Raw genomic sequence first — 12622 nt, 5'->3', positions numbered from 1 at the left:
CACTGTAATGGTTGGTTACAGTAAATAACTGGCAACACTGTTGCCAGCCACTCACTGTAATGGATCAGTTACAGTAATTAACTTGCAACACTGTTGCCAGTTACTTACTGTAACCGAACTTTTACAGTGAGTGGCTGGCAACAGTGTTGCCAGTATTCTACTGTAAAAAAAACCCGGTAAGGTCTAACAGTGTGGGTTAGAAGAGAATTAGCGATTTCTCCTCAACTTTCTTTTTAAACTTTCTGTTTGAAACATCAGACACGGGTGCTCCTGTCAAACCTCCATTTCTTGGGTCCAAATAAACCGAAAAATGAGCGCTTTTAACTTCTCCCTCAACCTCCCGCTGGCTGGCCTGCAGGTACATTGGCAGGTACACACACACACACACACACACACACACACGCACGTGAATGCTGCTCTCTTATTGGCTGTAGGCTATCACCAATGTTATTTTCAGTCAAAACTCATTTCAAACGGCATGATTTGAATCATCGACAGATCCAGATATTAAGCATGCCAAAAATCTCACAGGCATCTACGACTCAGTGAATCGTTCAGATCGTGTCATTGATAGTTCACATTGTGTGATTGTTACTCGAGTGCATGAGCACTGATTTGCCTGTGATTTCTCAAAACCTGTAGGTGAGTCAAAATTGGGGCTAAAATCATGCAGTATGAACTAGGCATTAATTGTATAAAAAAAAAAGCCAAATAGCCATATGTAATATTGTTTCTACATGGTCGCACGTTTACAAATTTCTGCAACGAGGGTATGCACCACATCTGACAGGACTGATAGTTTCTCAGAAGATTTAAATCAGCATGTCCTTAACAGGCAGAAAAAGTCTAGTCATCAATGGATGATAGGCTTTGACCCAACTTGGCTGTCACAGTGGCTGTACAAAACTGGCCTTGGAAAGTAAGTCAGTTAATACACTCTTAGTTAAAAATACTTGATACTTAATTTTTTAAGTATATTTAAGAAAAGTTCAAGTGTAAAAGTATATTTCTTGAGTATACTAAATATCAATGTACTAGTAGTGTACTTGTGTGCTAATAGCACTTGAGACAAACTGTAGCACTTTCTAGTTTTTAAAAGTATAGTTTTCTATTTTGAAGTTTAAAATAGCTTTTATTGACCTCACAGTCCCAGTCAGCAGTGTAAACTGTGAGATGGACTATCCAACCATGAACAGTGTAATAAATACTTTTTACAACAGCATTCGGTCAAGAGAAACATTCACAAAAGGCTGCAAGAAGACAGTCTTGCAGCCTGGAAGCGAATCTCAATAAATGGGCCAGACATTTTTGACTTTCCATTCCATTTAATTTCCTTGCCATCTGGAAATTTTCATCCAGAAGCCCAGAAAGATACACTGCATTGACAAAAGCTGCACATTTTGTAGGTAAAAAAGAAATAAATTAATGCAATTTTTTTGCTTGTACAGTTGTACAGTTCAAATAACTGTTCAGTTATTTACTGCTGTCATTAAAAGAAACAAATTAACACCATAACTTCTTGTGTTTGTGTCAGTGTCTGTCTGGGGTGCATTTCTCTAAACCATCATTAGCCAACTAAGGTCGCAAATTGTGTCGTTACAAACAAAGTTCAATGATTTGCCGCTTCCCAAATCCATCGTTCAGGCAAACATTCACAAACTGTGTCGTAAACTTGCACTTGCAACTACACCTCTGGAGCTGTTCCTGCCTCTGTTTTATTGCCCCTTATCCCCCCTATGCCCTATTCATTTAGAACACCAAGACGTTTTCCGTCAACATTTAGCGCCTAGTGACTATATACAGGGGGTCAATGTGATCGTGCACACCAACGCGCAAAACGGCAGGCGCAAGAGTCATGTAAGAAAAAAATGACTCATGCTCATTTTTTTTTTTTTTTTTATTGACGTGCCATGTTAAAACCTTCTCCACCAATCAGGTTGCCACTTTTGTTCACGTGCACGGAGCTGCTGAAGTTACAGTTAACAGCACTTGGTGGCGCTCAAGCGCAAAACTCAATGCGAGCGCACGTTGAAGAAGATGCCCAGAGGCTATAGGAACGTGGAGCTGCTTATTGCTCTGTGAACAATAATCATTTCTTTATCGCTAGAGCTGGAGCTGCTACTTGAACCATCTATGCTTGATCGAGTCACCAATAACTTTAACAAACAAATGTGTGAACTTCCTCTCTTCCTCTTCTTCTGTGGTGGAAGCTTAAAGTTGTGTAGCGCCATCAAACGACAAGGAGTGATTTTGCATAATCTTCTGCTTGACGCCAGTGAAAATCGATTGGGTTTGAATGCGGAAAAACATCTTGTAAAACGCTGACGATAAATGCAAACAAAATGCATCCTGGTGTGTAGGAGCCTTAACATTTAAACTTGGAATGATTAAAAATAAAAAAAGCATTAAAGTCATTTCTCCTAGGTGTAAATTGCTTTCAAAGTAATTTTTACAGTTTTAGGGATCTCCATGTTTACAATTGTGCTCCCTTCGCAGTGCACTTGGAAAACATTGATATAATTTTGATCACAAGACAAAAGCTATAGACCAATTACCATCCCACGTCACACATGACGTCACATGGGTCAACGGTTGCAAAAAACAGACAGGCTGCAATGGGAATGCAATGTGCGGTAGGATGCCAAATTCGAGTCCAAAAATAGAAAACCTAACTTTTACCATACACCACACACTGCTTTAATACCGACTGCAGACGTCTTTGGCTAAATGGGAGCTGAATGAAGTGAGAAGCTAATTAGAAATGCTGGACTCTGCAGTTCTCATGTCATATCAGGTCAGTTCACACTATGCTGAATCATACACATCACTCGTTTTTGATTGCAGAAATTATATCAGCAAAAACAGTTACATTGTTAATTAAACAGCTGACACTGAATGCTAAAAATGAAACGTGAAAGTTACGTTTATCAAGGTAAAATTAGTTCTATATTCACACATTCATTCACTGACAACTTGTGACACACTCCCTATATTGTTTACCACGGCACTTTGAATATTCGGTATGAAATAACCTGTAAGTGTGACTTGAAAACAACATTAACACTGTTTATTTGAATGTGAACAATATTGTACTTTGATAGTCATTGGCTTTTGCTAATATGATTTCGCTATTTAGAGTTTGCAAATAATATTTTTATGAAATTATATTAAAGAGAAAGTCTGAATGTGTGAATATAAAACCAACTTTACCCTTATGTGTAGGTTCACATACCCTGCCGTACAGGTGAAGTTCACTGTCAGAATGCAGTCGTTTTGCGTGTTGGTGATTAATTACCCAGGCTTTGTAAAACGTTAGCTCCGTCTTGTTTCCTTGTCTTTGCTAGGCGGAATCTCGGTGTTTAGCTCTTGAATCTGGTCATCATGGAGCAATATTTATTGCACATGACCTCAAAGAACAACATTGTTGGCATCCAAAGACTTGTAGACCTTTAACTTCTCTCTTGTAAAATCACTCAGAGCTTCAAAGAGATTGTGTATTTCGGGCTGAATGCTTGGTCATTATCCAATATTCATTGGGAGGGTTTTATCGTAAATGGAGCTGTCAGATGAACGCCGCTCACTTTAACGTTAATTTTTCTGAATCACTGTGCTTGTCACTGGGTGACGAGCTGTTATAATATGCTGTAAGCATTATGTAAATAATATATATAATGTGTAAGTAATATATATTTTATGTCTAAGACAATAACAAACTGCACCGCATCTGATGTCATTCCCTCGCTGTAAATGCTAGGGCTCTCTATATTAAGGAGAAAGTAAATGTGTCTGAATTGCTTTCTGCCACCTCCCTGCGCGCGCATCCTGAATGTTTATAAACATGGTAATTGGTCTATAGGTGACCTAATTAAAAGCGGAATTTACATCTACAAAGCTTGTGAAAACAAAAAACATAGCAGATGTTAATGCTTTTAATTTATAGTAGGTTATTTATTAAGTATCTGCATTGTATATGAGATGGGCCTGTTGGTTAGAACATTTCTGCAGTGTTTTGGATGTGTCAAATTGTAAAAGTAGACTTTTTAAAAGAAAATAATAAATAAACAATATCCTACTTAATAATGATAATCATAGTTGGCGCAATAGCCTAGTGGTTAGCGCATCGACATATGGTGCAATAGCATGTCAGGGCACCCTGTCTTCAAATCCCGGCCTAAAGTCATTTCCCTCTCTCTCCAACTTCACTTCCTGTCTAAATACTGCCCTATCTAATAAAGGCCAAAACTAAATCTTAAAAGAATATATAATAATTATCATAGGAAACATAGGTTAAAGGAAACACAGGGTCTATATGTGCCATTTCCATATATTTCAATTATTATGGTGAACTAGTGCATGTTTTTACCAAAACTAATATTGACATTTTTTCAAATGTGTGTTTGTGTAAAACAATATCATTTGCACAAAGAAATTATGGAAAAGAAATTATATAAATATTTTTTTCTCTAAAGCAGTTATTACTCCACCCTGTTTAGAGCATCATTACGAGCAATTTACTTTATAATTAACGTGGTTCAAACGATGGATCTGCGACAGAGAAACTACAGGTTTTGGGAAACACTCATCACTACATCATTCTTTTCCTAACCAATGCATCGTACTATGATAGTTCAGCTGCGAGTTACGTCGTTGTTTGGGAAACATACTCCTGAACAGGGGTGCCACTAATAACCATTTTATTCTGAGGGTTGTTTTTCAAAAGATATTAGTATAAAACGGTTGTTTTTCTGTTGTGATTTGCATCTGTTTACATTGAGTGCTCCTGTGTTTGTCCTAAAACATGGCCAACCACAACTCGCCGTAATGTAGATGTTCCCAAGCTCTATACATGGTTTTGATTAGTTGCTAATAAGGAAAAATATTAATATTTAAAACTTTGGAAAGCAAAACATCCAGTTTCTGCCAGACTGCCACCTACAAAAATACATTAACGACTCTGCATATGACGTGGGACATAGCATAAGTATTTTGTGCAGCATTTTGGAGATGTTATTCAAGTTGTGGTCCACCTAAAGCTAGATGTTTTGTTTCACTAAATATTGGATTTTTTTTACAGACATTGATTCACTTAAAGGACCATGACACCCCCCACTTTCGGTTAAAGTCTACTTCAGAATTTTTTTAAAAGATGCATGATTAATGGGCGTGGAGCTCTGCGAGCATAGGGCAGGAGTGGGCGTGGCCAGCAGAAGGGAAGGGGAGCGAACAACTGTTGTTGTCAGCTCACAAAATGAGACACAAACCGTGAGGAAACGCATGAGTTTATAGTTCACAAAGTTAAAATGCAAAGAAATAAACAGTAATTTATTGCCCTGCTACATTTGTTATTTGTAAGTTCATATACACATAACGACAATTTATATAATTATAAAGATAAGTGTGTTCATGAGGTTTCTCTCTTGATCCCCGGTTCTAAATTATAGATCTGAATGCAGACTCAGTGAAGCAGTTCTCCTGACCTGCCTATTTTAACCATTAGCCCTGCTGGTAATATAGAGGATTTAGGCAAACACAGCAGCACGGTTATGTGTCTGAATGTGAACGAACTCCTGATAAAAGCTTTGCTGTATGATCGGCCCTGACAAGATCGCGGGGAAAAAACATGCAACAAACCCCGTGGATCATTGAAACAAACACATACGAGCCTTCATGAACGGCTACTGCGTGCCATGGGTCCGTGTCTCACAGCTTGCTTGAAACTGGCAGGTCTGCCTTGCCTTCGGAAAGCATGTGCTCTCATGAATAATTAAGCAGCCGGCTCTTCTTATAGGATAAGAAAACTCCACTATGAATAATAATGAGAAACCGACGTGTCATCATTGCACTTGCAGTACTGCGCTACGTCACTGATTTAGATCCCGCCCCAAAAATCATTTTAAACCCGGAAGCTGAAATTAGCTGACAAAAGCTCAAAATTGTCCAGTTTTCTCCACAATTAAAGCGGACAGGTGCTAACATTGTCTTAACTGATGCTCAACACACACACACACACACACACACACACATCTGTTAAAAAAAAAAGTTCTCCAGGGTGTCCTGATCCTTAGAAGGCCTTTTGTAACACAATGGAGCAATGTTTAATTGTAGCTGTATTTATTGCAGGGATGGGGAGTCAACTCCAATACATTCTATTCTTTGACTCTCATTGGCCCTACTAGAGTTAAGTCTGTTTTTTAAACCCCCTGACGGAAGCAGATAAATACTAGTTATAAGTGAAGTTTATGTATAAACAAATTTCGAGAGGATCACGTGCTTATGATTGCTAGCAGCTGACCCGCATTATCTAATTCACTACGATCAAATCAGATGACTCCTAAACTACTAAAAATACCCTGGGGTTCATTTCATTGCTATCTTCGTTTTAAAGAGTCCCCCCTTCCTCCCCTACTCCTCCTTCTTAGACGGGTGACACGGTGGCCCAGTGCGTAGCACTGTCGCCTCACAGCAAGAATGTCTCTGGTTCCTGGCTTTACCAAAACTAGCAGACATTTCTGTGTGGAGTTTGCACTTCTCCCCGTGCTCACGTGGGTTTCCCCCGGGTTCCCCGGTTTCCTCCCACCGCCTAAAAACTTGCAATTAAGTCAATTGAACAATCCAAATTGGAAACATAGACACTCTTCTAGTTCGTAGTTAATTTCAAGAGCATTCACTTGCTACAGCAGGGGAGTTCTCGAGATCTACCTGAGCTCAAACTCCCCTCCCGCCTTGCAACGGGAGGGAGCCCTGGGCTCGAGGATCTCATGAGCTCAGGGCTCTCTCCCGGGACAGCATGCCAAACAAGCTTTTAAAATTAATCATCAGCTAAGTGTGAACTCTTGAATGCTCATTCTAGAGCACGATGAACACAGAAGGCGCCCGATTTGAATGCATGTACAAACGTTTTATGCTTTTCCATTTGAATTTAGCGACCAAGCGTACTTTCATGAATAGTGCTGCAGGATGAAGTTTGCTTTCACTTTCAAAACCCTATAACCTTTTTGGAATTTGGTTTTAAAGATGATCTGTCTGTGATGTTAAGTATGCTGTTTTATAAATGAAATAAAGCATATTTGTGAAAATTTAAAGCGGATCAACATCTTACAGAAGCACTGCATGTAGAATTACGATGTTATTGGTTGCTACCTATGCCTATTTCACAAACAAATAAAATAATTAAATTTTATATAAACACTAATCATAATGAAAAAAGTACACTGTTAAACCTTACCAGGCTTTTTTTTACAGTATAATACTGGCAACACTGTTGCCAGTGAATTACTGTAACTGAACCATTACAGTGAGTAGCTAGCAACAGTGTTGTCAGTTAATTACTGTAGCTGAACCATTACAGTGAGTAGCTGGCAAGAGTGTTGTCAGTTAATTCCTGTAATAGAGCAGTAGTGGTAACTAACTGGAAACCGCTTACAGCTACTTACTGTATTGTAGTGTTACAACTCACAGCATTATGCTGCATACACATTAATGGTGTGTCATTTAAAGTTATTGTAGTGTTAATAAAATTAATCAGTATTCTTAAGTGTTATTAAATTAGAAAGCAAATACATTTTTCTTAAATAAATGTTATTGTTTTGGCAGCAAACAAATATACAACAAAATGTACAACAAAATTAAAGAAATCAGCAGATGTCAATAAATTTTCTATTTACAATGAATATAATGGGCCAATGAAATGCCAAATGAGTTGGCAGCATAAGCTTGAGCACCTGGAACTTATTGCCAATTAGCTCCGCATATAAGGACAGGGAAAGCAAGGAAACGCCATCCTTTTCGCTACAGAGACTATTACAGCCTTCTGAGAGAGTCAATGAGAGTTCCTCCTACTGTGAGACGAGAGCATTCTCCCGGTCCAGAGTGTGTACACGCAGCGGCAGACGGTCGAGCTGGGTTTCTCCCTTGCCTGGCGTTCTTTGGGTCCGTCCTCCAGAGCGGTGGGTATAAAGTTGCAACTTCACTAAAAGAGCAACACAGTCATGCAACATGTCCTTTTCAGAATGGCTCTCCGAAAGTGCGTTTCTGGATGTGGTGGTTTCCTGTCCCCGGAAGATGGGCATGGGCACTGTGTTGCATGCCTGGGGGTCCAGCATGTTAATGCGCTGCTCGCGGACAGTTCATGTTGTCATTGCGATGCCATGACTGTTGCACAGTTAAGATCGCGGTTAGCCTTTGCAAAAGGGCAAACCACCCCAGCTGTCCCCTGCACTGCAGCGGGCACTCGGGCAGATCTGAGTGTTTCAGCGAGAGATAATCCGTCACCCACAGGCCCGCGGACCTCCCGCTACTCCAAGCGGTCCATCCAAGCTTCGGGCGGGGGAAGCGATCCGTCTAACCAGATGGTAGCCCTTAGGCTCGACGACACCGGAAACCAGATGTCCACCGCGGCATCGGAGGGTGGGCTTTCATTGTCTGATGATGATCCAGATCCGCTCGCCCCCTCCGGGCAGGTGAGCGCTGTCAAGACGGATCCTGAAACGGACATGTTAGCCGTGCTTTCCCGGGCTGCTTCGGCTGTGGGTTGGAGATGGTTTATCCCCCAGCTCTGCGGCCGGACCGACTAGATGGGTGCTACATAGAGGACCAGAGGGCTAACCCTATGAAGCCTCTCGTCCCCTTCTTCCCGGAGGTGCACAGTAGGTTCATGCAGTCTTGGAGGGCACTATCTGCCCGTGCTGCGTGTCCCTCCGCCCTCACCACTCTTAACGGTGGAGCGGCCATGGGGTATGTGCAGGTTGAGCGCACGATTGGGGTCAATCTTTGTCCGCATGGCGCCTCTTCTTGGCGGGGTCCACCTCGTCTCCCGTCCAAAGTCTGTAAGTTTTTTGCCTCCCTCTGAGCTAGAGCTTACATGGCTGCAAGCCAGGCTGCTTACGCCTTACACGCGATGGCCACCTACCAGTGCTACCAAGCGCATACACAGGCCGAGCTGCACATGGGTGGGTCCAACCCAGGCTTGTGAGCTTCGCACCGCATTAGACTATGCTCTTCGGACCACTAAGTTCGCTGCGTGTGCGTTGGGGAGGACGATGTCCACATTAGTGGTCCAGGAGCGCCACCTCTAGCTTAACTTGGCTGATATGCGCAAAGTCGACAAAGTCCGCTTTCTTGACTCCCCCATATCCCAAGCTGGCCTGTTCGGCTACACCGTCTGTGAATTCACCCAGGAATTCGAGGCGGTGAGAGAGCAGTCTGAGGCGATGGGTAATGTCACCTATTGGCGGGACCGTAAGCCCGCTCTGCCCACCATACCATCCATTGCAAAAACAAAACGAACGCGTCAAGCACCTTGAAAGCAGGCACCCCCTCCTGCCCAGAGCACCACTATCTGGAGAAGAGGGAACTTGCTCTTTCCCTGCTGGAGGGCGGGGCCCCATTTCCAACGGCACTTTTTACTGCCATAAATACATCAATGAAAGAGCACTTTTCAACTTCCCCGGATGTGACAACCCAAAATCTGCCAGCACGAGCACTGGGAGGACGGTCTCCTTTCTCCCTCCCCTCGAGCCTCCCCTCCGGAGTTTGGGTGCGGAGTGAGAGCAAATCTCTCGCCTCCAGCTCTTCCGCGGGACCCTCGCGCTTCCCGGATCAGCACACCCACTCCGCACTGCCCCACTGCTAGTACATCAAAGATTGTAGCGATGACTCCATTAGCAAGAGTTCTGCCTGCCTGGTTAGTGCGGGTCAGCCCTTCACGTTGGCTCATACGCACAATCAGACTCGGTTATGCGATTTAGTTCGCGAAACGGCCCCCCAAGTTTACGGGTGTGTATTCACCAGGGGCAGCCCCCTGTCCGCCCCTATCTTGCTAGAGGAGATTGCTGTCCTCCTGGCGAAGGATGCAATCGAGCCGGTCCCTCCAGCCAAGATGGAGAGCGGGTTTTACGGCCCACACTTCATCGTGCACAAAAAGAGCGGTGGGTCACAACCAATCCTAGATCTGCGCGTTTTGAACCGCTGTCTGCACAAGCTGCCGTTTAGAATGCTCACACAGAAGTGCATTTTCTGGTGCGTTTGTCCTCTGGATTGGTTTGCAGCAATAGACCTGAAGGACGTGTATTTCCATGTCTCCATTCTTCCACGCCACCGTCAGTTTCCTGCGGTTTGCATTTGAAGGTCGAGCTTGGCAATACAAAGTCCTCCCCTTTGGGCTCTCTCTGTCTCCGCGGGTCCTCACCAAGCTCGCGGAGGGTGCCTTAGCGCCCCTTCGGCTTGCGGGCATCCGCATACTCATTTATCGCGACGATTGGCCGGTTTTAGCCCACTCTTGGGAGCAATTGATTATGCACGGAGACAAAGTGCTCCGGCACCTTGAGGTTTCAGGTTAACCGAGAAAAAAGCAAACTCGCCCCCGTGCAGAGGATCTCTTTTCTCGGGCTGGAGCTGGACTCGGTCACCATGGCGGCGCGCCTTTTCGGAGAGCACGCTCAGCTGATGCTGAACAGTCTGAGTTGAGACATGGCTGAACATGTCTCAGCTTGCCCGCCGTCTGCTCCTCTGGAGTCATCCGCGGCTGAAATTGCTGCGCGCCATTCACATTCCAGGCAAGCTCAACCGTGCAGCCGATGTGCTCTTACGGCAGCCTTACATTTCGGAGAATGGAGACTCCACCCCGAGTCTGTTTAGCTGATATGGGCGCAATTCGGGGAAGCCCAGATTGATCTGTTTGCTTTTCCCGAGCACGCTCATTGGCAGTTGTTTTTTTCCCTGCAAATATGCACTTACTCCAGTGAGCTTGCTCGTGCAGTTACTGTGCAAGGTCAGGGAGGACGAGGAACAGGTTGCTGGTTGCACCCCTCTGGCCCAACCGGACCTGGATGTCAAAGCTCTCCCTCCTCAAGATGGCCCTCCCTGGCAGATTCCTTTGAGAGAGCACCTCCTCTCTCAGGGACAGGGCACCATCTGGCACCCTAGCCCCAATCTTTGGAACCTCCACGGGGGTCCTTAGACGCGAGTAAGACTTAGGTAACCTACCGATTGCGGTGGTTAATACCATCACTCAGGCTACAGCCCCCTCCTCCAGCGCGCCTTTGCCCTGAAGTGGAGTCTATCCACTAAATGGTGCGTCTCTCGCAGAGAAGACCCTGGAAAATTGCCAGATCAGCGTTGTGCTATCTTTACTCCAAGAGAAGCTGGAGAGCAGGCTGTCGCCCTCCACACTCAAGGTTACGCGGCTGGCAGCACCGAGGGAAGGCATAACCTCATCATCCAGTTCCTCAGAGGCGCTAGGCGAATTAATCCACCCTGCCCCCCTCTCATGCCCTCTTAGGATCTCGTCCTCGTTCTCACGAGCCTGTGTCAGATCCCTTCGATCATCGACTCAGTATCTTTAGGATTCCTGTCCCTGAAGACAGCTCTGCAGGTCGCGTTGATATCGATTAGAGGGTCGGGACATAGAGTCATTTTTCGGTCAGTGACTCGTGCCTGTAATTTGGGCTGGCTTACTCTCACGTTCCTGAGACCCCGCTAGGGATATGTACCCAAGGTTCCTACCACACCTTTTTAATACCAGGTAGTGAGCCTGAAAGCGCTGCCCCCAGAGGAGGCAGACCCAGCCCCTTTCATACTTTCCAGTTCGCGCTTTGCGTATTATCTGGACTGCACTCAGAGCTTTAGATCATCTAAGCAGCTCTTCGTCTGTTATGGCTGTCGGCAGCAAGGAAATGCTGTATCGAAACAAAAGTTGGCCTACTGGATAGTGTATGCCATCTCTCTCGCTTATCAGAGCCAAGGCAAGCTGTGTCCCCCGTGAGTGTGTGTGCACTCCACTCGGAGCATCGCATCCTCTTGGGCGCGTGCACACGTAACCTCTCTAACAGACATCTGTAGAGCTGCGGGCTGGGCGACACCTAATGCATTTGCAAGGTTTTACAATCTGCGAGTGGAGCTGGTTTCCTCAAGGGTATTAGGTAACCCTTGGTGATTGAGGAAACAACTCGGCTAAGGTGTTGAAACACGCTTGCTGCGCCATTCTCCCTAACACCGAGATATGTGCGCTTTTTTATCCGTCTGTAAAGTTCCCCGTTAGGTGAGCCCCCTTCTCAGGGCTAGTCCATATGTATTTTTGCCATCATATCTCCCCTTTGGGTAGCGGATGGCCTCCACATCGTCCTTCCTATAGGGACTGCATGCTTTCCCAACGTACTGTCGTATTTTCCAAGAATTATCTAGAAGCTTGCGACCAAAAAATATATCTAAATCCGTAAAACTTCTGTTGAAGTGGAATAAGTAAGGGCCAGGGACCACGTTTAAGGACCGCGCCTCTCTTTGATGCAAGAGGGCTCACGCTTGCCTGGCTATCCTCTTGTAACATAACTGGTAACATATATATTGTAACATATATGCTGGAGGTAAACATTCCGTTCAACATTCCATGAAAACGGTCTGGTTTCAATTTCCAGGGCAATTTAGATCACTCTGTGACGAAAAGTCTGGCCTAAAAAAACTCCTGCTGACAAGTAACGAGTTTGGGACACTTCACAGAACGGTCCTAAAAACCACTCTCTGCCGACTTCAAAAGAACATGGCAGATAATAAAAGAGGAAAAAAACAAACATCTATCAGCCCTTTCCTCACAAAAGAAAAAGTTTTTTTTTTATTTAAACAAAGACAT

The 12622-nt window shown here is 44.3% G+C and overlaps 1 protein-coding gene across 1 annotated transcript in view; it reads right to left on the bottom strand.

Moving 5' to 3' along the window:
* Positions 1-1791: 1791 nt before the first annotated feature.
* Positions 1792-12622, bottom strand: part of LOC100332501 (sterile alpha motif domain-containing protein 3) — a 191790-nt gene continuing 180959 nt past the window's right edge. The window contains exon 6 of the mRNA XM_073929790.1: positions 1792-2192. The gene's annotated coding sequence lies outside the window, so the exon portion shown is untranslated. The remainder of the gene's footprint in view (positions 2193-12622) is intronic.

Source organism: Danio rerio, chromosome 18 (assembly GCF_049306965.1).
Source record: "Danio rerio strain Tuebingen ecotype United States chromosome 18, GRCz12tu, whole genome shotgun sequence".
Classification (NCBI taxonomy): domain Eukaryota; kingdom Metazoa; phylum Chordata; class Actinopteri; order Cypriniformes; family Danionidae; genus Danio; species Danio rerio.
Note: the sequence above shows the minus strand (reverse complement) of the source record. Positions and strands in the feature narration are given on the sequence as shown.